The 23,926-nt window shown below is 42.1% G+C and overlaps 1 protein-coding gene and 1 pseudogene across 2 annotated transcripts in view; one reads left to right on the plus strand and one right to left on the minus strand.

The window, feature by feature from the left end:
- ABHD2 (abhydrolase domain containing 2, acylglycerol lipase) overlaps positions 1-23,926 on the minus strand; it is a 110,258-nt gene that overhangs the window by 48,388 nt on the left and 37,944 nt on the right. The window contains exon 1 of one of the 2 annotated variants that reach the window (XM_007990344.3): positions 15,653-15,748. The exons of the other annotated variant lie outside the window; for it this stretch is intronic. The gene's annotated coding sequence lies outside the window, so the exon portion shown is untranslated. Of the gene's footprint in view, positions 1-15,652; positions 15,749-23,926 lie in introns of those variants that run through there. 2 annotated transcript variants of the gene reach the window in all.
- On the plus strand, positions 12,902-14,140 carry LOC140710683 (high mobility group protein B1-like; annotated as a pseudogene).

Below are 23,926 nucleotides of genomic sequence, written 5' to 3' on the forward strand. Positions count from 1 at the left end.
ATCACTTTAGAAACTCTTTTCAAGCAAACCCCTCCCACTGCTCATTCACCTCTAGCTCTATCCCCAGAGCACTGGACGTACATTACACACCTAGGGGAAATTTGCTTCAATGAACAGAATATACAGACACTTAGTAAATCTAAAAGGACAAATACATGTTTTTAAAATATACAAAAATATATTTAAAAATAATATGTGCCATAATAATGTGAATTCAGCTATTACATAATTGGCTTTTGGTAACTGTCCTCTTTCCAGCCTACCTAACCCCATTCTCAGAGTGGGGTGCAATAATTCTCTCTGTGTGTGTGTGTGTGTGTGTGTTTTAGGGATCAATTGCCTCAGAATCACTTGGGACTTTCTCAGTTCAGTGTAAGATCAATTATACACAGTGGAAGTCTCACAAGATTTGATTTTATGACAATACCACCTACTGATAAAACACTGTTTTTAATTAACTTCATAATAATACAACACCAGGGGTTACAAAATTGAATTTTTAGACTGCATTTACCATGGTGGGGTTCAATGTGTAGTTGTTTGTTTATACAACTTATCCACAGACCACAAGAAAAAAATTTAAAAACAAAAAACTCAATAGGTGCCCAGTCACATGGTTTAGGTCAGGAAGCAAACATGGACTAAAACAATGGAATATTTTGCAATTTATACAAACATATAAATACTGAAAAAATGCTGCATGGTACATGAGGGAATACGCTTTTTCTATCTATGTGGTAGTTTGTCTGAAAATGTAGTGGCCAATAATTCCACTTATTCCATTCTTCTGCCAGGAGCTAGATTCCCTCCCTGTGATTTGTACTGGCCTGTGGCTTGTCTGGGCTTACAGAAGGTGGCAGAAAGACTGCCGTGCCAATTCAGGCCTGGTCCTTAGGGGACATCGTTGCTTTTGCGCTCTCCTCCTTGTAAGCCTGATGAGAGGGCATACAGAAGGCACTGTGATGGAACTGAGAGGTATGTGCGTTTTACATTTTGTAGATACTGCCAAGTTGCCTTCTAAAAAAGATGGGTCCATTTACATTCCCGCCAATATTGAATGAAAGTACCTGTCTTCCTCACCCTCATTAATAATTGGCATTATTAATCTTCTACATTCTGGCCATTTTGATGGGCAAAAAATGGGTATCTTGTTTCAACTTGTGTTTAAGGTTGATCCAATCTATGGTTGAAAAAAAGTTGCTTATTTGAATTTGCATTTCCCTGATTTCATGTTTACTAGTCATTTGTACTTCTCTTCTGTGAACTATCTGTTGATATCCTTTGTCTATTTTTTTATTATATTTTTCTATTGATTTATAAGTATTGTTTTTACTATCCCTACATTAAGCCATTATCTATTATATGTTACAAATGTTTTCTCAAAATCTATTGTATATTTTAACTTTATGTACTTTTTTTTTTTTTTTTGAGATGGCATCTCACTCCATCGCCCAGGTTGGAGTGCAGTGGAGCGATCTCAGCTCACTGCTACCTCTGCCTCCTGGGTCCAACCAATTCTCCTGCCTCAGCCTCCCTAAAAGCTCGGATTACAGGCACACACACCATCATGCCTAGTTGATTTCTGTATTCTTAATAGAGATGAGGTTTCACCATGTTGGCCAGGCTGGTCTTGAACTCCTGACCTCAGGTGATCGGCCCACCTCAGTCTCTCAGCCTCCCAAAGTGCTGGGATTACAGGCATGAGCCACTGCACCCGGCCCTAGTTTTTAATCTTTTATAGTTAAAAATATCTTTTATAGTTATAAAAATATCTTTTATAGTTAAAAATATCTTTTATGCTGATACAACAAGATAAAGTTAAAATATACAATAGATTTTGTTGTTTTTTTGTTAAAACCTTTGTGTTTTGCATTTTGTTTCAAAAAGAGCTATTGCAATACCCAATTATAAACATAATTCCCAATGTTTCCTTCTATTAATTCTATAGTTTTAGAAAATGTATTAACCTTAAATCCACTTACTTTTATAAAATGAGTGAAGGGAAGATATAATTCATTTTTTCTGACAGACTAGCTCATCGTCCTTGCACAATAAATGGCCTATCCCTTCCCTACTTTCAGTTGACATCTTTAATATACACCAAGTTCTCAATTAAATATTTAGGTTTGGTTCTATATTCTCTATTCTAGCTCATTGATCTATTTGTCTATTCATATGCCAGTATGACACTGCTTTAATTAATACAGCTTTATGAGACACTTCGATAGTTGATAGTGCAGGCTGCCTTTGTTATTTTTCAAAATTTTCTTGGCAGATTTCAGCATTTTATTTTCCAGATAAATTACAGGATTAACTTGTTTAGTTCCATAAAAATTTTGGATTTTTAGACCAGGCGCAGTGGCTCACGCCTGTAATCCCAGCACTTTGGGAGGCCGAGGCAGGTGGATCACAAGGTCAGGAGATCGAGACCACAGTGAAACCCTGTCTCTACTAAAAATACAAAAAATTAGCCAGGCGCGGTGGCAGGCACCTGTGGTCCCAGCTACTCAGGAGGCTGAGGCAGGAGAATGGTGTGAACCCGGGAGGTGGAGCTTGCAGTGAGGTGAGATTGCGCCACTGCACTCCAGCCTGGGCGACAGAGCTGTCTCAAAAAAAAAAAAAAAAAAAAAAAATTGGATTTTTGATTGGAAACACGCCAAATATATACTAGCTAGGAAATAACTGACACCTTTACAATACTGATGGGTCCCATCCAAAAACATGGTATATCTCTCCATTAAATCCTATAGTAAAACTTCATTGCTTTCTCCATGTTTTACAGAATATTCCATTTTTACTACACTAATTTGCATGTCTTTCTGTCTGTATTTTTTACAGCTATTCTTGAGTTGAAGCATCTGGGCATGTTTTACCCTCAACTCCCCGAAAGTAGGAACAGTCTCTTCTACTTCTTTACTAATCCATATGGTATTGTGGCCAATGTTGTGCTGTGGCCAGTGGTTAACAAATGTTTGTTACTAACAAACAAGCTGGGCCACAACAAAATATAGAGGTCAGCCTGTCCTTATCTTCTGAGCCTATTTATAATCGACATCTGGCTTACTAACAGAATTGCTCAGTGGGAAAGACCATAAGGGTCTGGGCCTCTCTCCCACCCCCCATATACATATGTACGTACACACACACACACACACACACACACACACACACACACGTGTCTTTGAGCAGATGAAGCTCACATAGGCAAGGACAGCTGGTGTTTTAAAAAAAGAGTTGAAAAAATAAAGTTGACTGATGCTCATCTTTGCCTTAAATCAGTGGGTGACCAATTCTTCCTTATGGTACCTAAGTCCCTTGGCTGTAAATCAAACTATTTTATAGCTAGTGATTAAACTCAGACTTCACTGTTATTTCCTTTGATTCTCCCTTGTACTTCTCTACCAAATTAGCACAGGACTTGGCACACAATAGATGTTTAGGATATGTTGTCTGAGATTGAGTCCTCACACCTCAGCAAGTTGCAGCAAGTCCTTTCCAGTGAACCAAATGCCCATCAGCAGCTGCTCCTCGGCATTTGAGGTTTCTATCAGATAGGATGCATTGCTTAAAGCAACAAAACCCAACTCTGACTAACTTAAGAAAGGAGTACACAGAAGGACACTGGGGTGCCTACTAAATGGAAAAGAGGCTGGAGAACTAGGCTTGAAATGAGGGCAGGATCCAGGAAAGAAACCAGGGGGCTGCTCCAGGGATGTGCTTTTTACAACATCAGTACCAGTGTTCCCCCAACTCCACTCAAAAGTCAACGTCCCAGAAGTACAGCAACTAGAAGGGATGCCTTCAATTTCAGAGTGGGTGGGCAACACACTTTGATTTATTACCTGCATGCAGTGGGAGAGAAGAACTTTCCCAAGGGGAAATTTGTATGCCCTTAGAAAGGATGAATGAATGCTAGGCAGCCAGAAGGGGACAGATGTCCCCTGAAAGGTTTTGAGCTGGGCTTGTCTTTGATTCAAGAGGCTTCTTTACTGCCCTGATACCCCATGGCCCACATTAAACCATTATGTTCCCATCTAGTTCTTCTGAAGGCTCATCTTTCTGTCCCTGTCCCTACCTCTTAGCACTTCACATATTTCTCAAATGTATTTATTTCAGCATCTGCTTTACCTGCAACACAATGTACATAAGAAACAGGAGAAACAGGTAATCTCCTTAAGTGTTGTTTTCTTCCCCCCATGCATCCATTTTCTAAAAGCAAATCTGAGCACACAAAAGGGCTGGAGTGGTTTGTTTTCTTTTGTTTTTGCGAAGGAGTCTCACTCTGTAGCCCAGGCTGGAGTGCAGTGGCACAATCTCGGCTCACTGCAAACTTCACCTCCCGGGTTCAAGTGATTCTCCTGCCTCAGCCTCTGGAGTAGCTGGGATTACAGACACCTGCCACCATGCCTGGATAATTTCATATTTTTAGTAGAGATGGGGTTTCACCATGTTGGCCAGGCTGGTCTCAAACTCCTGACCTCAAGTGATCTGCCTGCTTTGGCCTCCCAAAGTGCTGGGATTACAGATGTGAGCCACTGCGCCTGGCCTACTGGAGTTGTTTTTTTAAGGAGACATCTAGGAAAGTAGAGTTTCTAAGACTCCTGTCAATGATCTTTACTGGTCTTAAAGCACAGTAGCACATTTTGAATTCATCACTTTGCCCCCACGACTTTTTTGAGGTAAAACACATATAACATTTTAAAGTCTACAATTCAGTGGCATTTAAAACATTCATAATATTGGGCACCCATCACCTCTATCTAGTTCCAGAATATTTCATCACTGCAAAAGGAAAGCCTGTAGGCATGAAGCAGTCACTTCCCATTTTCTCCATCCCCTATTCCCTGGCAACCACTAATCTGCTTTCTCTCTCTGTAGGTTGACATATTCTGTATATTTCTTATCAATAGAATCATCAACATGTGACCTTTTGTCTTGGGATTTTTCACTTAGCATAATGTTTTGAGAGTCACCCTTGCTGCAACATGTTATCAGTAATTCATTCCTTTTTATGGCTGAATAATATTTCATTGTATGAATATACCACATTTTGTTTATCCTTTCATCAGTTATAGACATTGAATGTAGGCCGGGTGCGGTGGCTCACGCCTGTAACCCCAGCAATTTGGGAGGCCAAGGCAGGCAGATCACTTGAGGTCAGGAGTTTGAGACCAGCCTGGTCAACATGGTGAAATCCCAATACTAAAAATACAAAATTAGCCGGGCATGGTGGCCCACGCCTGTAATTCCACCTACTCGGGAGGCTGAGGCAGGAGAATTGCTTGAACCCAGGAGGTGGAGGTTGCAGTGAGCTGAGATCGTGCCACTATACTAAAGCCTGGGCGACAGAGTGAGACCACAAAAGAAAAAAGACATTGGATGGTTTCTACTTTTTGGCTATTGTGAATAGCACTGCTGTGAACATTTATGTACAGGCTTTTGTTTGAACATCTGTTTTCAATTTTCTGGGTTGTGTCCCAGGAGTGGAATTTCTGGGTCATATGGCAATTCTATGTTTAACTTTTTGGGGAATCTCCAAACTTTTTCCCACAGCAGCTGTACCATTTTATATTCCCAACCAGGAACATACAAGAGTCCCAATTTCTCCACATCCTCACCAACAGTTGCTATTGTCCATTAAAAAGAAATTACTACAGCTATCCTAGTGGGTATGAAGTGGCATCTCTTGGTGGTTTTGATGTGCATTTCCTTTATGACTAACGATCTTGAACATCCCCTTTTGACTTGAGGCCATTTCCTTCTACTCTATCTCTATTTTCATCTCTATGTCTAAAATTAATCACAATTTTTTTGTTTGTTTGTTTTGAGATGGAGTGTCACTCTTATTGCCCAGGCTGGAGTGCAACAGTGCGATCTTGGCTCAGTGGGATCTCAGCTTGGCATGATCTCGGCTCACCGCAACCTCCGCCTCCTGGGTTCAAGCGATTCTCCTGCCTAAGCCTCCCAAGTGGCTGGGATTACAGGCATGTGCCACTACGCCCAGTTAATTTTGTATTTTTAGTAGAGACGGGGTTTCTCCATGTTGGTCAGGCTGGTCTCGAACTTCCGACCTCAGGTGATCCACCCGCCTCGGCCTCCCAAAGTGCTGGGATTACAGGCGTGAGCCATTGCACTTGGCCACAATTTTTTAAAAAATAAATAATTAGTTGATAAATATATATTATCAGTCTCCTGTTTATCTCACAATGGCTTGTTCAAAGAAGCAACTGATAATAAAACTGGCAATAGTTAAAACTGCATGTGGTATAACTGAGTATTGGGATTGTCCAAACATTGACAGAAGAATCTAGTTTTCATAAAAACATTTAAACCTGTAAAATTTAACTTAGAGAACTGAACTTGGTGGAACTAATGGTCACAAGGCAACTTGCTATAGCAGAAGCTATGGTCATAATATATGACATGGTCAAAAAAATGATTAATGACTCCAGTCTTTGTAGTAAATTTAAATGGAAAACAACCCTGATGAAGACAAAATTTAACTGCCTTGTATTAAAAAAAAAAAAACTAATCATGGAATCGAATTGGCTCAGCAGACTTAATATTTTCCCAAAGAAAAATTCTTTAATGTTAGCCTAACTCTGACGAAAATATTTATATTCAAAATTGTCACTGGGTTCAACCCCTCCTGCATTCAATGGGAATGCAGGTGGCTAGAATGCGACTGGCACTCCATTCCTGCATGTTCCTCCTTCCCAGCCCAACCCAGACAAGAGACTTGAAACCAGTAAATGCGATGATATGAGCTGAAAAGTAAGGAATTGGGTGGAGAAGAATATCCCAAATGTGGTGATGGCTCAGGGGCTGTGGAGGGGAAGGCTGGGCAGGCCACTTGCTGAGGAGCTCCATGGAGGTCCTCTGAGTAGTCTGGCTTCTCCTCCTTAACAAGGCAAGAATAAGGCTCATGATTTCACAGATTAAAAAGGAATGGGAGGAAATAGTTACCATGCTCTAATTTAGCTGCAAGAACGAGATACATGCTAAGGCAAATGCCACTGGATTCTTACTACAGCAAAGAAATTATGTCACCCGGAGCGAAACCTGGGGCCTCTCCCTTCACAACTTAAAAAACATTAAGGATGTTCCCCTAAGTTCTTTAACAAAGGAAATCAAGGATGTTTGAGGTATTAATCTCAGGGACTGAGAATTTATTCACCTTTTTTCTTTGAACATGACATAATAAATAAAACTGCTATTTTATCTATACAGCACTTCATAGTTTTTCAGTCCTTTTTTACATGATCTCATTTGCCTTCAATGACAATTTTGTGAAATGGGCAGATATTGTTAACCCCACTTTACCACAGGGACCCTGAGGCCAGGGAGTTCACGGTTTGACCACATTCACACTGCTAGTTGAGAGCAGGGTTGAGACTTCAACTGGGGCCTTGGCCACTGTGTCCAGGGCTTATTTGGATGATAAAACAGACATGAGGAGGATAGATAGATGCTTTCATTCCAGAGACTCCTATGAGTCTATGAGTCATCCTTTAAAAATATTAGTTCTCTAGAACCAATGTAATGAGACCAAACATATCTGGAGTAGTCAACAGCGAACCTCTACCTTTAAAAATATATCAAATTAGCATGTATATATTCTGGTGCTGGCCATTTTAAAAATTATCTTGAACTAGGGACTTTTCAGCAACATGGAGAACCCTGGTAGATATTCCTGATAGAAATCTGTTTATTGAGGAGCTGGTGAACATGGGCTTCCAAGCCAGAAGCTGGCACTAAACAGGAGAAACGGAAAAGAGACCAAGTTCCAGGGCTCAGGCAAGTACTAAACAACAGTAGTCACAACAAAGGGGAATCACTCAGGAGTAACTCCCTCTTCCTGCTTTAACCTTTTTTTTTTTTTTTTTTGGAGACAGAGTTGCCCAGACTGGAGTGCAGTGGTGTGATCTCTGCTCACTGCAGCCTCCATCTCCTGGGTTCAAGTGATTCTCGTGCCTCAGCCTCCTGGGTAGCTGGGGTTACAGGAGCACGCCACCACATCTGGCTAATTTTTGTATTTTTAGTAGAGATGGGATTTCACCATGTTGGCCAGAACTCCTGACCTCAAGAGATCCGCCCACCTCAGCCTTCCAAAGTGCTGGGATTAACAGGAGTGAGCCACAGTGCCTGGCCATTCTGTTTTTATAGTGGGGTCACATCTCACCAGCAGCTTGGTTCTCAAGTTAAAAGGCGAAACTATCAGGCTGGGTGTGGTGGCTCATGCCTGTAATCCCAGCAATTTGGGAGGCCAAGTGGGAGGACTGCTTGAGGCCAGGAGTTCGAGACCAGCCTGGGTGACACAGGAAGACCTCATCTATACCAAAAAAAAAAAAAAAAATTAATTAGCTGGGTGTGGTGGCGCATGCCTGTGGTCCCAGCTAGTTGGGAAGCTGAGGTAAGAGAATCACTTGAGCCCAGGAGGTCGAGACAAAAGTGAGTTATGATCGGGCCACAGCACTCCAGCATGGGTGACACAGTAAGACTCTGTCCAACAACAATAAAAAAGTGAAACTAAACTATTAACTATAATCAAATTATGCCCTGAGCATCCCTTAGTAACACACTGTCTCTGGGCAAGGGGAGTCCAAGCAGTTCTCCTCCAGTGCCGGGAAGATGGCTGGGGCTGCAGATAAGCACAGATGGCACTGGTGGCTTGAGGTTAAGGCCATATTGTGAAACAAAGGAAATGGAAAACAAAAACACATCTTTAAATGTGAAGATACAGTCAGGTGCTCTCTCTCGCAGGAGAGACACACAGGCCCTGGTACCAGCAGAGGTGACGTGAGGCTCCCAGATCACATAGGGACAGGGTGGCAGGGGGCTGTGCTCCTTTGAATGGAGAGGCTGGCAGAAGGCTCAGCACAAATAAGGTGATGTATGTGTGTGTGTGTGTGGAGGGGTGTCTCTCTCTCAATCTGTAGAGTTGGATTTGCATAAGTTAAATGTACATATGTAACTCCATTATATATTAGAAAGCATATCAAGGTAATAGCTAACTATATTGTAACATAAAAAAGAAAAAAGAAGACATTCATCTTTAATTTATCCCCTGCCTAAATTCCAAGGCATCAGGTACAAGAAGGAACTTCCAGCACAGAGAGGTGTTTTTGCTGGATTCTGTTGGGCATCCACAGCCACCTCTGGTATTTGCCTGGAACTCTCTCTAGAGGTTTATTTAAAAGGTCATCTGGCAAAATGAATGGCTATCTTCTCCAGGGCTCATGACTATAAAATGTCAGGACCACAAGTCTTTCAGGAGAGCTTGAGGAAAAGAACCGCTAACATAGCACGTGAGTGGAAGCCCCACAAGTCCAGAGGCTCTGACTGTTCCTAACACAGGCTGCTCAGCTCTACACACCGGCTGTGTAACTTTACACTCTGCCCTCAGACTCCCCTCTCTTTCTGCAAAACCCAAGTCCAAAGGGACTCTTCAGCCACTGAGGCAAAAGGCAGAGGACTTACATCATTTTGGGAAGCCCACCCAAGAAGAAAACTCTCTCCATCACGTCTGCAGAGACCTGCTGCGTGGCTGCTCCAGACAACTGCACATTCAAATGGCTGGTGATGTTCTCTGCTGGTTGCGTGCTGAGACTCTGGTCAGATTCTAGTTAGGTGCCAAGACTGTTAGGAGACATAGGCTCGGGATGTTTCCTCAGTTTCCAGAGAAAATGCCCATCTCCCTAGGCCATCCACTCTGCTTACTTGAGTACGCACACTCAAGGGAGGAAAAGCAAATTTTTCATCTCAGAAAAAAATAATTGTTCACTGAGGAAAAAAAAGGTGACCTTTACTCTGACAAACAGATTTGTTCTGAGAGTGACAACATGGACTGAGGATGCCCAACTAGGAGTGTGCTGCTGGCACCTGGGGCCAAACCAAAGATGTTATTAGGTCCGAGCCTGCCTCTACCTGTATTTTCTTTTGGCTCTTATATATTGATTTAATAAAATTCAACAAATACGAGTGCTGTGAGGCATACAGAGATTAGAGCCGGACACAGTGATCGCCCTGGTGGCATTTGTAATCTGAAGGTAGGATGCATGATGAATACACAGGCAGCTACTGTCACAGACAGGAGCAGTGGGTAATGGGGTCAGAGGGATAGAATAGGATGATACTATGGGGAGACAATCACAAGGCTGAGAAGTACCAACTTCACTCAGTGCATGTTGGGGAGTACCGGGATCTCAGAGAGGAGGGACATTTCTGAGCACCAAATCTCTGCATCAGGAGCTGGGTGAGTCATGTCTCTAGTTTATTTATTTACTTATTTATTTTTAGAGACAAGGTCTTACTCTGTCACCCAGGCTGGAGTGCAGTGGTACAACTCTGGCTCACTGTAGCCTTGACCTCCCAGGCTCAAGCAATCCTCCCATCTCAGCCTCCTGAGTAGCTGGGACCACAGGTACACGCCACCATGCCCAGTTAATTTTTGTTTGTTTGTTTGTTTGTTTGTAGGGACAGGGTCTTGTTATGCTGCCAGAGCTGGTCTTGAACTCCTGGGCTCAAGCAATCCTCCCACCTCAGCCTCCCACAGTGCTGGAATTATAGAAGAGAGCCACCCCGCCTGACCTTCTAGCTTAATCTTCACAATTCTGAGCAATGGTATCTTCCCCATTTTAAAGATGAGAGAAAAAAAAAAAAAAAAAGCTAGGATTAGAGGACAGGTCTCTGATTCAGTCCAAAGCATTCCTTACTTTATCACACTCAAGACTCATCAACTCCCCCAACCAGAAGCTAAAATAACAGCTGTGTGCCAATTTTCTCCTGTCTGATCAACTGTCAAAATGTTCTATATTAAATAATGTTTCTTCAAACTGATAACTGAATTTGTTGGAGCTTCTCTACAGTGGTCTTCACATGTCTGACAAAAAACCATTTCTTTCATTTTGCATGTTTTTCACAACTGTAACTGACTTCTTGTTAGTGGAGTTTTTTCTGCATAAGATACATCTGGGGGCTAATTAATTTGAATATTCACATTTAATTATTTCTAAGATGAGGCCAAGATGTTAATAAAATCATACTGAATATCTCCCCAAAGATAATGAGATCCAGGACAGCAATGACAGTGAGAGCAAGACAGGATGGAAGTGCCTCTAAAGAGGTGACAGGTGTCTGATTTGGGGACACATTTTTACCCTACTTTCATGCATGAGAATAAACCCACAAGGACAAGCATCAGTGGTGGGGGAAACACTGGGAGTGAAGCTTTGTGGCAGCTTCACAACTCTGCAAACTGAGCTCTGGGCCTTCCTGTGTGTGCACACAGGGAAGGTAAGGAAGCCAGGAAGGGCCAGAGTTTAGGAGAACATTTTGTCAGTTCTTATCCCAGATCCTGAACTGCCAGAGCCTCCCTGCTCCACAGGCCTGGAAGCCAGGGCCCCTGCTGCTCCTACCACAGACACCTCTGGTTTCTTTTCTGGCCTATCTACCCCTAGCCCGGTGGACCTGAAGCCAGCAGGTCAACAGCAGGTCTTTTGTGAGCCCTCCCCACTGGGCTTCACCCTTCTCCACTAGGATACGGCCCCCACTGGAAGCCCTTCTTTTCAGGAGGGCCAGATGTGGAGTAGACCCTGCGTGCACATCTCACCAGTCCTGCTGGGGAGGCGAGGCTGAGGCTGGGAAAGGGCTTCCTCATTAGCTTCAGGAACAAACACCTTGGGCCTTTTATCTCAAAATGGCAGCGACATATTCAGCTTCCCAAACACCCATTAATAGGCTCATCAGAAATCCGCTTTGAACACAGCCTTTTCCCCTCACTGGAGGCAAATTCTTCTCCACAGCTGTCACACATTACATTTTCACTGTTGTTGCTAAATGCTCTGTTCCTGAATTGCAGGATCTGTACAGGAAAATTCCAATGCAGAGACTGTTTCTGCCTGAAATGACCAAAAGTGGCCTGAGGAAACAAAAGAGCAATCCTCTTATGTTCCTGTAACTGGTTTCTAAATACAGGACGGAGGCCACTGGGCCAGGCTGGCACTCTATGACCTTTGTGCATATCGTGCAAACTATAAAACATGAATGTTGGGGGAACAGCCCCATGAGTTACAATAAAACCACTTAAAAAGAAACAGTACTTTTTTGCTCTAAGGGAAAATAAATGTGCTTTTCTAATGTTCAAAGAAAACCAGTTAAAAACTCCTCAGAACTGTATCCACATGTTAAATGCATCTGATCCCACTATCTTCCTGTTCCACAAACAGCAGGTGGAACTAGTCACACGCCTCCCTACACAGACCACAGCACAGTCCTCTCTCCTTACGTTGCATTTCAACCTGGTTTTGCCATCATGCGTTAAGTGGGGAGGCAGTTTATTAAGAAGCTCCAGGGTTCCACTTGACAAATGCCACCCATTAGAGAACTGGTCCTGCAAACAGCCAGTCGAAGATTAGTGACCTAACTGTAGGAGAAGGCACCACAGTTCCCAGACCTGGGCTGCCAAGGTGCTAAGTGCAAAGTTCCCAGACTCACTTTGTGCTAACCAAACAGGACGCACGCTGACGCTCAGAACACAGAACACCCGTGTCTTGTCCCCATCTGCTTGGTCACCTCTCTCCTGTCTGGAGGACATGCACATAGATGCCAATGGACTGTTCTTTGTCCAACCCAGTATTGCCTTTTGGCTCCTTCCCAGGCCAAGGCTACCTCAAAATCTGTGCCAGGGTTATGGAGGAGGGAAGATTAGAGCTGGAAAATCACATTATATTTGCCACTATTCCTAGTGAAGAAAAACTCAAATATCTAAATGTGAAGCCCCTGGATTATCTACACAGAATGCTCTTTTAAGAACACACTTATCGAACAGGAGCTGCACTGGCTGGACAGCAATGGTATAGAGCAGAGAGAATGAGGAGGCTGCACCTGGCTCCTGATATCACAGCCACTGCAGTACACTGAGCTCCACAGAGATAGCACCGGGGCAAGTGATAGCTCCGGATGGGCACTGGGCAACTCTGTGCCTTGCTGAGGGAAAATAACTAAACATGGGCAAAGGAGACCCTAAGAAGCCAAGACAGAAAATGCCATCATATACATTTTTTGTGCAAACTTGTAGGGAGGCACATAAGAACAAACACCCAGATGCCTCAGTCAACTCCTCAGTTTGCTAAAAAGTGCTCAGAGAGGTAGAAGACCATGTCTGCTAAAGAGAAAGGAAAATTTGAAGATACGGCAAAGGCGGACAAGGCCCATTATGAAAGAGAAATGAAAACCTGTATCTCTCCTAAATGGGAGACAAAAAAAGATGTTCAGGCCGGGTGCGGTGGCTCATGCCTGTAATCTCAGCACATTGGGAGGCCGAGGCGGGTGGATCACCTAAGGTCAGGAGTTCGAGACCAGCCTGGCCAAGACAGTGAAACCTCGTCTCTACTAAAAATACAAAAAAAAATTAGCCAGGCATGGTGGCGGGTGCCTGTAATACCAGCTACTTGGGAGGCCGAGGCAAGAGAATCGCTTGAACCTGGGAGGCAGAGGTTGCAGTGAGCCAAGATTGCACCATTGCACTCCAGCTGGGGCAACAAGAGTGAAACTCCATCTCAAAAGAAAAAAAAAAAAGTTCAAGGATCCCAATGCACCCAAGAGGCCTCCTTTGGCCTTCTTCCTGTTCTGTTCTGTTCTGAGTATCGCCCAAATATCAAAGGAGAACATCCTGGCCTGTCCACTAATGATGTTGCAAAGAAACTGGGAGGGATGTGGAATAACACTGCTGCCTTATGACAATACGATAATATGTCTTTCATATGACAAGCAGCCTTATGAAAAGAAGGCTGTGAAGCTGAAGGAAAAATAAGAAAAGGATATTGCTGCATTTTGAGCTAAAGGAAAGCCTGCTGTAGCAAAAAAGGGAGTTGTCAAGGCTGAAAAAAGCAAGAAAAAGAAGGAAGAGAAGGAAGATGAGGAAGATGAAGGGGATGAGAATGAGGAGGAGGAGGAAGATGAAGATGACGATGAATATGTTGGTTCTAGCATAGTTTTTTTTCTTGTCTATAAAGCATTTAACTCATTCCTTTTAAAGAAAAAAATTGAAATGTAAGGCTGTGTAAGATTTGTTTTTAAACTGTACAGTGTCTTTTTTTTTTTTGTATAGTTAACACACTATCAAATATGTCTTTAGATATCCCTGTCCTGGTGGTATTTTCAATAGCCACTAACCTTGCCTAGTACAGTATGGGGGTTGTAAACTGGCATGGAAATTAAAAGCAGGTTCTTGTTAGTGCATAGCACAAATTAGTTATATATGGGGATGACAGTTTCTTCATCTTCAGTTGTCTCTGATGCAGCTTATATGAAATGATTGTTGTTCTGTAAAGTGAATACCGCTCTGTAATTGCAAAAAAAAAAAAAAAAAAAAAAACAGTTGCAGCTATTTTGTTGACATTCTGAAGCTTCTAAGTAAATACAATTTTTTATTAAAAATATATAAAGAACACACCAATCAAGAGATGACTTTAAGGATTAAAATGCTGACATTTGACATCAGCATTTGTATTACATCTTGCCTTTCTCTGATGTGCAGAAAACAACTCACAAAATGGCAAGCAATGACGTTAGGAAAAAAATAGGTTCAAAAATATTTAATGAAAATTATGTTTCTTTTGTCGGTAATTATATAGATCATTACTAATTGGCCATACTCAAAACTTGACTCCATTCTTGCTCCCAGGGAGTTCATAATCAAGAAAAGGAGATAAGAAAACTTCATAATGCTCTTTCAGGCTCAAAAGACTTGAATAAATGAACTCGCATTGGAAAACTTGGCATCACAAACATGTCAATTTTCCCTAAGTTACCTATAAACTTAACAGATACACAATAAAAATAGTAAGATTTTTATATTTGGAATTAAGCATTCCAAAGTTCATTTGGAAAAATGAACCAGCTATAATAGCCAAGAAAAGTATGAAAACAAGCAATCCTGGGGTATGAGCACCGCCCCACTGCCCACAGCAAAACATAGCACAAAGCTGCAATCTGCTGATGGTACGTGTTCATGATCATCAACGGAACACAAAAGACTGGAAATATATCTAACTACATCCAGGAAATGTAGTTGGTGAAAAAGGTGGCATTGGAATAATAGGGTAAAGATGGATTGTTTAATAAATAGTGTTGGACAAAGCACAGCCATCTTGAAAAAAATTATGTTGGAGCCACACTTCACACTAGGATAAATTCTGGAGGGATCAAACATTTCAAAATAAAAATGAAATCACTCATATGCTAGAAGAAATTCTAGGTTTTTAAAAATGATCTTGCAGTGAAGAAGACCTTTCTAAGGAAACCAGAAATCCCAGAAGCCACAAAAGAAACAATAGAAAAATTTAATTATGCAAACATTAAAAAAATTATGCATGGCAAATACCACTATGGGCAAAGTCAAAAGACAAATGACAAACTGACAACAAATATTTGCAATTCATATCACAAAGGGCCAATTTCCCTAGTACATAAAGAGCTCTCTCAAATGATTAGGAAAAAGACCAATGACCATCAGAAAAATGGTCAGAGGCTACCAACAGGCAGTGAACAGAAAAGGAAATCAAAAGTTCTAAAATATAAAAAGATACACAGTTTCTTTAATCAAAGAAAGACTAATTAAAACCACAGTGAGAAAACATTTTTCACCTACCAGATTGGCAAATATCAAAAAGTAGAAGAACTCCTTATGTTGGCAAGGTTTTGGGGAAATGTGTTCACAGTGCTGGTGTGGAGAGGCTTGAGGGCAACAGCTAACAAAATTTTCCATGCACATCCCCTTTGACCCAGCAGTTCCACTTCTAGGAGTTTATCCTACACTGATAGGTGCGCATCACACACATCGTGATGAAAATACAGAAGCATTCAATGCAACATTGTGAAAGCAAAAGTTTACAAATAAAGGAAACCTCTATCTAGGAGACTGGTTAAACAAACTACATTTGTTTATGGAATACTAAGCAGTCAAGACATAAATGGAGGAAGCTCTTTCATCACTCCTATGGACAAATCTCTGAGTGATATTTCACAAAGAAAAGATGGAAGGATAAACAACAGCCTACCGACAGCAAGGGCAACATGAAGGATGGTACAAGGTCATAGGTTCTATTGGCTGATGAAAGAACTTCTGGGAAATGCAGCCAGGGCTTCTTGAGCAGGGTGAGCCTTGAGCACAAAAGAGGAAGGAAATGATGCAGCTGCCCTGGAGCTTTCCATCAGAGGAACACAGTTACAAAAAGCTGATAGAAGCTATTGTTGACGGCTGTGGGTTAGCCCTGTTGAAATGGCAGCCCTCCCCTATGGCATGTGGGCACAGGAAAACATTTTCTCAGATGGTCAACAACTCCATCCTTGAGAAAAGCCAGCTTAGGCACCAGACCTTCATCTTGTCCACAAAGTGAGAGAGCACCACAAAAACCATGCAGATAAGCATGTTCTAGAAAGTCCTACTAAAGCAAAGTCCATCTCTCTTTATGTATAAAGGACAAATGCAAAGGACAGTGCTGGTGTCACTGCTTATACTTATTATTAGGACTGAACAAGATAACTTCTTTCAAAACTATGAAGGGTGAAATGAATATTCAGAGTCCTCTTAATTTCATATCAGTTCAAAATAGCTATAAGAAATGAGAAGCTTAAAAATCACCCGTATCCTCACAAGCCTTACAAAAATATTCTCATTTTTGTTTCCTTTTTGTCTGTATCTATCTGAAAGCAGAGTATTTACATAGTTACAACAATGGTGCTCAGACAGAGATATATAATTGTCTTCTGCTTTTTTCACTTATTCTCTATTTTTATAGATAATTAGTATGCTAAGTTCTGAATGTCTGCATAAAATTCTATCCTGTTTATTAGCTGTAGTTAAGGGAGGGAGCAAACATTTATTTATCCCCTTCTATGGGCATGTTACATAATTCAGTTTGTCCCTTACAGTGATTCTTATTATTAGGACCCCCTTTACTGACAGAAACTGAGTGTCCAACAGTCTACTGCAGGGCAGACCCTGCCTTTGAACTCTGTGTGTGTCTAACCTGACAGCTCTCTTTCTTTCCCCTGCATTATATTGCTGCTGCCTCCATGGTTGGATACTGCTATTCCCAATTTTTACTATAATAAGCAATGTCAGCAAAATATCTTTACGTATTTTGTTTTTACCTTTCTTGACTTTTTTTTCATGTGTTTTCAACTTCTGTTTAAAAAGTCCAACAGGACGCCTCATCTGTCTCCTGACTCCTGCCCTGAGAGATGACTATTCTGAACTCCTTTAGTCGTCCCTACCACCCCACACTTGTCTCTATTTCTTAATGCCATGATTATCCTGCTTATGCCGATTCTTCAATTTCAGTTTTCAATAGCACCTATTCAACCTCCTACTCTGGAAGTTGCCAGCTCTCTTACATCTCCCCTAAGACATACATTTTCTCCTCCCCCATTCTTTTCAACACTGTTACAGCAACACTTATGGTTAAATTAATTTTCAGTGTTTATAAAATTATAATTATGGAAATATTAGCCACAAAGAAGTCATATGTTGTATTCTTTTTTGTGAAAATTATTTTCCCTCAAGTTATCACTTTTGTCATTTCCTCATCAGCTTAGTTTTCTGTGTGCCAATCACCAATTTGTCTCCAAACTCTAGGGGACCTGTGAGTGTCTCAATAGTCAGAAACCAGTTTTGCTCTCTCCTGGACTCACGGCTGAGGAGTCCCTGTGCCTGTTCCCCTCTGGAAGGGCTTCCCATCCTGCCCCTTCACCTCTCTGCTGGGTCCTAGATCCCAAGGCCACACCAGATGCTATCAGACAACAGAGAAGAGAACCACAAATGTCAAGGAAGTATTCATCAGAGAGCAGGTGATTATGTTCTCTCAAATAAAGAGGCTGTGAGAGGTATGAAGGGATTCCAGCTAGAAGGCATTGCAAGTGTAAGACAGGCAAGAGAGAACACACAGTATGAGAAAATGTGGAGAGATCTGATGTGTCTAGAACACAAGGAATGTGGGGAAGAAGGAGTGAGGGCTGATGCTGGACCTCGTCCTACAGACAGTGAGGAGTCACTTGGTTTAAAGCAGGGGCATGGCATGATCAATTTGTGCTTTAGGAAAGTAAGTTGGTGGCCTGCAAGATCAATTAGAAAGGGTAGAGAATGGAGGAAAAGCTATTGCATTCTTCCAAGTGAAAGCTGATGACATCCTGCAGTAAGGCAGAGGCACTGAATGGCAAGAAGAGATGGAGTGAAGGACAGAAGGAAAGAGGTCCACGTGACACAGGCTGCTGCCTGTGGCCATGATTATTCTCCTCTTCTCTGGACACAGGTGAGTGTGTGCTGCTTCTCAAGTTAGGCATGGGCATGAGCCTTGCTTTAAACCAGGGGTGTCTAATCTTTTGGCTTCCCTGGGCCACAATGGACGAAGAATTGTCTTGGGCCATACATAAAATCCACTAACACTAATGACAGCTGATGGGCTAAAAGAAAATCACACAAAAAATCTCATAATATTTTAAGAAAGTTTACGAATTTGTGTTGGGCTGCAATCAAAGCTGTCCCAGGCCACGTGCAGTCTGTGGGCTATGGGCTGGGCAAGCTCTCAAGCTTGTCCAACCTGCCTTATTTTGTTGTTATTGTTCTGTTTCTTTTGTTTCAGGTTTTTAGCAGCGTGAAGTCATGGTTTGTAGTTTCTGTCTCTAGTGATAAGCGAAAAAGAGTGATGAAGAAGGGGCTTTACTGGCCCAACCAGAAACAGAAACTAAGCACTCATGACTGTGTTTGCTCCCTCGGACACCCAAACCAATGAAATGGAAAAGGAAACAACCAAGTGCCATTTCCAGTAGCAGCCTTTAAGAGCCAGTGTGTGAGGTGTGACATTGCTCTTCCTGGCTCGGTGGTGACCACAGAAGCAGGTGTTGAGATGTCACCTCCATCAGCTGGGGTCCTAGTGGGACGACAATCAGCAGAGCCCTCCTGCCCACTGAAATAAACACGTAGCATGAGTGAGGAATAAACGTTTGTGGTTTTAAGATGTGCAGGTTTAGAGGTAATTAGTTACCAGAGTATAAACTAGTTTACTTTGACTAATACAACGTTCAACTCAACTTACTATAATTTTGACAATATTGTCATATTTTCCTCTGAGTATCAAATAATAGTTCATATTTTAAGACTTTATTGTTACCAAGTCTTAACGTTATGTGGTGTTTATCACATGTATTTCCTTATGTGGAATTTATCTAGGCACACCTTTTACCCACTTATCCACTGATGTCCTACTGACATTCAGGTGTGCTTGTGTGACCTTTGTGTACATTATGTCTTTTGCTATTTGTACAACTGATCTAGCTGATAATATTAAAATAAAAATAGCCACAATAATAGCAGCTATATTTACTGAACTCTTGTACATGCCAAGTATCCTATAAATCATCTCACATGCTGTTTTTTTTTTAAATCAGCATACTGAACCTATGAAATAAGTGCTATCATACCCATCTTACAAACGAGGAAACAGAAGCTCGGCAAGGTGAAGCCACTGGTCAGCAGGGGGCAGGGCTGGCATCTGAGCCCAGGTGGGTCTCACTGCTGACCTGGGCTCTGGATTCCCCGGGGGCAACAAGTTGCTAACGTCACCCTCTCACTTGGGCCCCTGGATTTACCCTCTCAATCTTAGAGGAAAAAGCTTCAATCAATTTGGCTTTCTCCTCCAGTTTCTATTTTTTCTCCTTCCTTATCTGGCGTTTGTTTCCTGACTAGCTTCTTTGGTTGCTATTGTGCTGACCCGTTTATTCACCTCACTCCTGAAAACACATTCTCAAAAATCCCTGATCCTTTCTGACCAAGGTAGATGGCCTTTGGTCAGCCCTCATCCTTCCTGAGTTTCTGACACCCTCTTTTATGTTTTCCTTCTCTGGCTGCCATGACACTGGAGGCTCCTGGTTCTCCCCCTACCTTTCTTACTGCCTGTCTCTGGCTCTTCCTCCCACCCTAGCAATGGCCTGCCTCAGCCATCAGTCCTTAGTGTCTCTCTCTGCCCACTCCCACAACTTCCCCTACCTGTAGCTGATCTGGAATCTACACATCTGGTCTTGAGCTCTCACCTAAGTTCTAATGCCACAGTTGCACATACCCCTGTGCACATCCTGTGGACAAGCCCCAGACTAAACAACTTTCCCTGAGAAAGCAGCTTCCCCATTTGACTTCCCTATATCTGTCAATGACTATTCTCTCAACTGCTCAGTAACCTCAGCATAATCTGTGATTCAGCCCTTTCCTCTGATGCCCAAGGCCATTCCATTATCCACCGATACCACTGATTCCACCTTAGAAGACCTCTGGAATTTGTCCCATCCTTCCCTTTCCTACCACCTACCACCAGTGCTCACAGGATCAAGCCCAAACTCTTTCTCTCTGGGAATCTGAGACTTCTCATGATCTGATCTCCTCTTCCTCCCCACACAGACTCCAGGGCTCTCTGCTACAACCAAACAGCTCTCAGCTCACCAGATCGTGGCATAGGGACCTGGCGAGGAGCTGGCCAGGAAGAAACTGTAGAGACCAGATCAGTGATGGGGCCCAAAGTCCATTAGCAAACAAAATCAAAGGGCACAGTGAGCAAAGGGCAGACTGGGTGACAGGGCCAAACATGATGCAAGCAGCACCAAGATCATTTTTGGGAATTACAAAAGAGATAAAGTAGCCAAATGAAGATCCAAGAATAGAGTGGCTGTGGTCAGGGCAAAGCAGTGACAACATGGATATGTGTCAATGGCAGCAAGGCCTCTACCACCTTCTTATCCTGCTGACTGGTTGGAAGGTCCACAGGACAAAAGGACAAAGGTGGATGGGTGAAAAGTGTTGGCCTGGGCAGCAAAGTCAGTTTTCTGCCATGAGTGCTTGTTTAAACAATTGATTTTACTGTCATGCTCACACCAACATCCGTGCCTTCTCTCCTGTTGTCCCATCTATCCAAAGCCAACTAATCTTTCTGGTTATGGAAGACCTCATCAGTCAAGCCACCACAGGAATATCCCCTCTTTCTCTAAATTCCTTTATCACTTACCTGAATTACTCACTCTGTCAATCACATGTTCCTACCAAAAGACTCTACTAAAGTTAGTGTATACTGACTCTATGAGAAGCAGCAACCACAGGGAAGACAGGAAATTTTTAAGACAGTCTCTGTCCTTAAGCCTCTCAGAATACAGTTAAGGTGTGACGAGAGATACATATGTGGAAACTTATTGTTTCCATCCCTGTCCTTAGGTAAGAGCCAATGAGAAAGAGACAAGTAAAAGTCAGGAGATGCTAGAAGAGCTACGATTTGAGAAGGCCTGAGGATTCTGATAGACAGAGAAGGTGGAAATGTGAGAAAAAGTATTGTGTGTGATATAGGAGGGGCTGAGTATGGTGTACAGACGGTGAACAGACTGGAAGAGCAGGTTACTAAATATTACTACTTGACTAATTATATATATATATAAAATATATATAATATATATTTTTTATATATATATAATATATATAATATATATTATATATATATATATATATTCACTGAGAAGAATCTTCCTTTATTCAAATCCCAAGGAAGGAAAAGTCTATACTGCTGTGGCTTGGCAGGTTTCAACATTTTAAAAAGCATTTATGGAGTTTCTCGCTTTACATCAGTAAGAAATGACTGTTCAAGCTTTTGTGATCTGGCTGAAAACACCAGTTCAGGGTCTTGCCAGTGGAAGGATTTGGTGCTACATACCACAGGACAGTCAGGTTGGTCATGGCAATGGCATTAGTACTCCGTGGAAGAGTGGAAAAACATAACCTGCTGTTTCTCACATCTCTCCCTTCCTGGGAGGCCACAGATGGTTCTGGATCAACCACTGACCTCCAGGCGGGGTTCCCAAATGTTTTGGATTACAGACTCTTACAATGGCTATCTCAGAAGTTAAGCCATGTGGCTTGATGCCATGCACCCACGCTGACCCTGAGCCCTCACTCTATGATTAGAAACTGACAGCAGGTAGAGTTAAGGTGGTTCACAAGCTGCCACAATGGCTGACTCATTTCCATGGCTCACCATGATACTACACTGCAGGCAGCTACCTCAGGCAGATGGAGGGCCTCTGAGGAGTACCCGGCCCTTGGTACTTGGTAGAGGGCACTTCTCAGTCTGACTACTGACAGTCGTGGGGTAGCAACAGCAACGGCATCTCATCCAATCATGCATAAAATCAAGTCTTCAAGGACTACAGCTTTTTGTATTAGTTATAGCTTTCTAGAATTTCATGGAGTGGTAGATTTCCTTATAAACTCGGGAAAATGCTTTCCTTAAGTAAACATTACACCATCTAATAAATTCTGACCCTAAAGCTCAGGCTCCCAAGCAGACTCCATTTGCAGAGAAGTATTCTTGACGCTGCTGAAGAAGACTGGGCTTCTAAAGCCAGTCACTTCACTCACTGTTGCTTCAGACAAAGAAAAGTGTAAACAGCCATCAGCTCTTAACTCTCTATATCACTGCATGACACTGGCACTGACAGTTTAGGAAAAATTTTTATTTACCCTCCAGAATATATTTTCCAAGTCAGTTTACTGTCTTAATTTTATTTTACCAATAAAGTATATACTATTTTGTAGTACAAAGTGTGTTATCATAGTGAAGGAGGGCATACGGAGAAGCAGGCAGATAAAAAGAACAGTTGAGATAAAAATGGGCAACCTCTGAATTCACAGGGTCAGTAAAACATGAGAGGCTGATAAAAGTTGGCTATCCTTAGAAATTTGAGACTTTCTAAAAAACAAGGTCCATTTCCTACTCCTGGATAGTGGAGCAATTTTCAGTCAACCACACATTGAGAAGGAGTATGAAAGTAGATCTGATTCCATGCAAGTCCTGTAAAGCAAATGAGGTTTAAGCTAAAAGTTAAGGATGAATGGTGGACCAAGGTGAATTCTGAAGTCAAGTCTGGGAAGGGCTGACACAGAGGGGTGACTCAAAACAGGACCTTATACGTGGAGCCAAGGCCCACTTACCACCCACATGTGCTGGATTTGATACCACGTGATGGAATCAGTTGTAGCATATATTTCCTTTGCTTTTTTGGAGACATAGTAGGGCCCTGAAGAATAAACTCAGGTATGATGAATAGGGCAGTATAAGGGTCATACATTCTTAGAAACTGGAATTGGTTGTTTTAAAGAATGCTTGGCACATGAGAGATGAGCCTTTTTCCATCTGAACTAAATCAAGGGAGTCTTGACTGTTTTGGATTCTGAATCTTTTTTTAGATCTTTCAGGCTTCAGCAATTCCTATAAGAAGGAATAAAGTCTCTAAGAAGAAGCTACAATCTGTATCTAGGTTAGAGAATGTGGATGAATTCTGCAGCAGACTCAGACTTGGTTATCTTGATTCGATATAGGAGACCTCTAAGATGGCGGTACTTTTCTTCCGAATGTGGCTGGCCCCTTGCATAAATGACCTGCTAGAGCAGAGACACGGCAGGCAGGCAACATCCAAGATAGTGAGTAGTCGAGAGGGGGAAGAACTCATCCCTATTTGACCTGGAATTCCCCGGTATTAGCACTGACAGTTCCATGCTCCAGTTCTGAGCAAACAAAATGTTTGGTCAGCCAGGTAATAAAAGAGTGTCCCAGGGTCAGCAGTTTAACTTTCTTACTTTGACAGTTTTTGTTTGGGCTATTTTGCCAGAAACATGAGCAATTTTAAGATGAAATGGCCTAAAAGTTTGACTTATTGAGGCTAGCCCTTAATACTTAGCCTCAATCAAGATGATTTTGAGTCTTCCATTTTTCAGTAATTTTCTAACAATATAAGTTTGCAAGTGAATATGCTCTGAAGGTCTGGTGGCTATAAAATAAGCACATCAGAACACTACAGTTCTGCCAATCACTTGTTAATAGTTTACCAGAAATAT

This window comes from Chlorocebus sabaeus, chromosome 29 (assembly GCF_047675955.1).
Source record: "Chlorocebus sabaeus isolate Y175 chromosome 29, mChlSab1.0.hap1, whole genome shotgun sequence".
NCBI lineage: Eukaryota > Metazoa > Chordata > Mammalia > Primates > Cercopithecidae > Chlorocebus > Chlorocebus sabaeus.